The sequence below is a fragment of the Sycon ciliatum genome, chromosome 3 (genome assembly GCF_964019385.1).
Source record: "Sycon ciliatum chromosome 3, ocSycCili1.1, whole genome shotgun sequence".
Taxonomy (NCBI): Eukaryota; Metazoa; Porifera; class Calcarea; order Leucosolenida; family Sycettidae; genus Sycon; species Sycon ciliatum.
The window spans coordinates 21446441-21451721 of record NC_088645.1 but is presented as its reverse complement, the minus strand read 5'-3'; positions in this window follow the sequence as shown (position 1 = coordinate 21451721).

The following is a 5281-nucleotide window of genomic DNA, read 5'->3' as shown; positions in this document are numbered from 1 at the left end:
TGCAAAAACGTTTCAATGAGATACTGAAGTACAAGTAACGCCTTCTGCATAGCTATGGGACCGGCGCTGACTCTGCCGATCACGGGCGTTCTGGAGTCGACGGGATGTCTGTCCTGACGTTTCTTGGGACCGGCGCTGACTCTGCCGATCACGGGCGTTCTTCTTCTTCTTATTATTATACTGACGGCAACTAACATCCATTCTGATTGCATTTACTCGTCTCCCTACTTCGTATTTTTTTCAGAAAATCTCCCCATACAGCAGGGAGTCGTTTACATAATATGACTCCCTGCTGTATGGGGAGATTTTCTGATTGCATTCACTCGTCTCCCTACTTCGTATTTTTTTTCAGAAAATCTCCCCATACAGCTGGGAGTCGTTTACATAATATGACTCCCTGCTATAGATCTACATGACTGTATATACGTTATAATTACTCAATCTGATACGTTATAATTATTATGCTATCAGCCTACATGCGATCCCCAGGCTGGTCGACAGGCGGACCAGCCAGCCTGCTAGTGGGTTCTCGGCCTCGCACACAAATCCACACAAAATGTTACTGCACTGAATGCATTCCCCCGATACACTTCACATATATACTCATTCTCTTGATGGTACCGTACTCTTGATGGTACGGGACAGGTAGGGGATAGCGCCAGGCATGTCGATGGCACAAACAAACAAACATATAGTAGCCAGCTGTCTTTGCTGGTACGGTACAGTACGGTACAGATACGGGATAGCGCCAGGCGTGACACAAACAAACAAACAAACAAACAAACAAACAAACACCAAATTAAAGCTGTGTGGACCCTGGCTAGCGCCAGACGTTACTGAAGTAACGTCTTCTGCATAGCTACGGGAATTAAATCTGTGTGGACCCTGGCTAGCGCCAGACGTTACTGAAGTAACGTCTTCTGCATAGCTACGGGAATTAAAGCTGTGTGGACCCTGGCTAGCGCCAGACGTTACTGAAGTAACGTCTTCTGCATAGCTACGGGAATAAAAGCCGAGTAAAGGACCGAGGCGAAGCCGAGGTCTTTTACGAGGTTTATTTCCTATACTGACCAAGTACAAAGTCAATATTAGATTTATCACGACAAACAATCCGTATTTCAAATTCCAGATCGATAACCTCATGAATCCCGGTTTTATGATTGCACAACCGTTGCACCACCACCTACTCGTGCAGTGACAATGCTGCACTAGGCACCGTTCAACTGCGCAACCCCTAAAAATAGTAAGCAGTCAAATATAAGCAGTCAATATAGCCCTAAGGAGTGAAATATGCAGGAATATTTGACTGCTTAGGTATAACTTTTGCCCCGCCCCCACTTCCATCCAATATGCCACCGCCCACGCTGTGCAGCATCTGATGGTACTGTGGTATTCAGTAAAAAATAAAAAATAGCGAAAATCAATGGGAGTCAATACTAAGGGAATGATAACCGCAGATAATAGTGAAGGGGATCGAGAAGCAGGGGTAGAGTGGTGAGACTAGACTAAAGTAGAGGCGAATGATTCGTGCAAAAATACATGATATACATGTACATGTACATGTATGGGGGGGGGGGGGGAGAAATAACTTTTGTTATGCTTTCCGGAGTTCCCCATGAACGATGAGACTCCACTTCCATTGAAGAAGTTCGTTGAGCTCAAGCTTCGAACTGTTCAACTCCCAAAACGCTCTCTGTGGCACGCACCCGTTGCTGTCACTGTGCCCCCACCATGCCTCAACGTACATGTACGTCAGAACCCATGTAGAACTGAGAGACCACCGTTTCCGCTGTCCAACCATGCCACTAATTCGCTGTAGTATTGGGCAGTACTTGGTACATTTTCTGGTAATTTTCATGCATGTACACATGCATGTATGGTACATTTTCTGGTAATTTTCATGCATGTACATGTACACATGCATGTACAGTAAAACCTGTAAGCGACCACACCACGGTGCGAGCAAAAGCGGTCGTTAAAGCCAGGTGGTCTTTAGAGCCAGGTCCCACAGTGTCTGTGTAGAACTGTCGGTGCATGGAAAAACGGTCGCTACGAGCAGGTGGTCGCTAAACCCAGAGGTCGCTTACATCAGGTTTCACTGTACATGTACATGTACGTGTATGTGGATAAAGAAATGGAGCAGAACTACAGGAAGTGCGCGCCTTAAGGTTTTTATGGTAGTAGTATTTTATTATTGGACTAGGGGAGTCCCAACAGGTTCTGCCGATTGCACTGCTTTTCGAGCAGAATCTGCCAATTGTTCGAGCATTATACGCCAAGCCCAAGGGCTACCACTGTACGCCCCAGCGGCAGATTATTATTATTATTATTATTATTATTATTATTTGTAAGAAAGGGTTTGCTCCCCACACCGGAGCTCGCGCTATTCCGCCGACTTTACTTGACACTTGACTGACTCACGACTGCCATCCAGAGCACACGAGAAGTCCATCGAACCTTCGACTCGGCAAACCTGCAAGAAAGCACCACTCCCTGCTCAATACACAGTGTTTCGGGGAATTCACCCCTCATCAGTTGAGCTTGAGTAGGCTGAGGAAGATTGTGCCTGAAGAGCACCACTTATATAGTGCTCTCCAAGCACAAACATCACCAGGGATACAAACTTACAGAGACGCTCCGTTTCAAGCGTGACAAACACCTCGTGAACACCAGATAGCAGCGTGAGTCAGTGTCGCTCCTGGACGGTGAGACAGACGTCGAGGACCCTCGGTCATTCGCAACGCTGTCACCTCCAAACCAACTAGTCGCAAGCCCGCGCTGGGCACAACAGTACGAAGTAGTGGTTGCGACTTCGGCGATAATTTGTAAGAAAGGGTTTGCTCCCCACACCGGAGCTCGCGCTATTCCGCCGACTTTACTTGACACTTGACTGACTCACGACTGCCATCCAGAGCACACGAGAAGTCCATCGAACCTTCGACTCGGCAAACCTGCAAGAAAGCACCACTCCCTGCTCAATACACAGTGTTTCGGGGAATTCACCCCTCATCAGTTGAGCTTGAGTAGGCTGAGGAAGATTGTGCCTGAAGAGCACCACTTATATAGTGCTCTCCAAGCACAAACATCACCAGGGATACAAACTTACAGAGACGCTCCGTTTCAAGCGTGACAAACACCTCGTGAACACCAGATAGCAGCGTGAGTCAGTGTCGCTCCTGGACGGTGAGCGACACTGACTCACGCTGCTATCTGGTGTTCACGAGGTGTTTGTCACGCTTGAAACGGAGCGTCTCTGTAAGTTTGTATCCCTGGTGATGTTTGTGCTTGGAGAGCACTATATAAGTGGTGCTCTTCAGGCACAATCTTCCTCAGCCTACTCAAGCTCAACTGATGAGGGGTGAATTCCCCGAAACACTGTGTATTGAGCAGGGAGTGGTGCTTTCTTGCAGGTTTGCCGAGTCGAAGGTTCGATGGACTTCTCGTGTGCTCTGGATGGCAGTCGTGAGTCAGTCAAGTGTCAAGTAAAGTCGGCGGAATAGCGCGAGCTCCGGTGTGGGGAGCAAACCCTTTCTTACAAATTATCGCCGAAGTCGCAACCACTACTTCGTATTATTATTATTATTATTATTATTATTATTATTGAGTGGTGCTTTCTTGCAGGTTTGCCGAGTCTAAGGTTCGATGGACTTCTCGTGTGCTCTGGATGGCAGTCGTGAGTCAGTCAAGTGTCAAGTAAAGTCGGCGGAATAGCGCGAGCTCCGGTGTGGGGAGCAAACCCTTTCTTATTATTATTATGACGACTTTATTCACTCCCAAAGCAGAAAAAGAAAACTTGAAAGGAGGCATGAAGCACAGCACCGGGATCCATATGACCCAAGGGTGAAGCACCAATCAATGAAGATAAAAGAAAATCCTGAACCAAATTTTGATAAACTTCATGAGAGAAAAATTCAAGTATACCAACTTCGATACTCACATAAAATCACAGTCATGTATAACAGAACTACTCAAGTAGTAAACACCAAGCATGCTGCACATGGGACACTCCAAGCAAGACAAACTCAGACGAGATAAAACGGCATATGCAGAGAAAGACAATACATGACTGGGGGCATATGGCAGAAATTCACGCCTCTCGGCTCGTCACACAGCACATGATGCACCACAATCATAAAACACACAGACTGAGACACATCGAGACATTACGGGCAGGCTAACATAAGGTCAACCGACCGTTCCGACCATGCCACTCTCCCAGCCATGACCAGTCACCGACCGCACAATTCTCAGGGTGCCCAGAATAGCACATTGCTGCAGCCGCTGGATCACGGACGCGTGGAGCCCAAGGCTTAAGATGTGGCTGCGGCTCGTTCCTGACACACCACCCAGAGCACCAATGATAACTGGAACAATAGTTATCTTTTTGTTCCAGATCCTCCTCAGCTCTGCTGCCAAGGGCAGGTATTTGCTGATCTTCTCCTGCACCTTCTCATTGACCCTGTGGTCCAATGGGACACTGACGTCCAAGAGCAGTGCCCGATCATCCAGAACCAGCACCAGGTCTGGTCTGTTCGCTTTTATTACTCGATCTGTGGGAATGGAAATCTCCCACATCAGCTTGCAACTGGCAGAACTTGTGACCTGCACCAGCTGCTTACTGCTGGGTAATCCATGCTGCTTACACAGCGCACGATGCAGGGCATATTATTATTATTATTATTATTATTATTAGTGCAATTAGGAGTATAATCGATGCAGACATGGCCAGACAACAACGAGTTCATGGAATTTTTAAGGATTTTTTATGTTATTCAAAATCGATTTTCGTGTTCCGCTCATCAGTGAATAGTATCGGAACTGAGGGTACTGTGTACAAAAATAGAAGATTTTATAACAGCATAATTAATTAAAAGTGTGAACAACAAAGGAAGTGCTACAGCATTACATAATAGGTGTCAAACATAGTGCTAACGTATATAACTGAGTGCAGCCACAAAGCAAGAAGTGATACAGTGCAACATGACACAACATTTACATCTGATAACCAGCTACGAGAACAACTTTAGCGCGACTACAAAGCCACAAAGCAGGTATGTAAAAAGAGTTTTCAAAGGTGCGATGTTGGCATCATGTTGCTATGGAAATATTTGCAATACAAAAGAGCAAATATCAAGAAGTACCAATGACAATGTGGGTCTTGGTCACAACTAGGTAATGCAAACAAATTGAATGTAGTGCATGCAATTATCAATGTGGTGCTCCTTTTTAGTTTAGTTTTCTTCCTTTTAGTTTAGTTTTTCTTCTCTTCTTCTTTTTTATT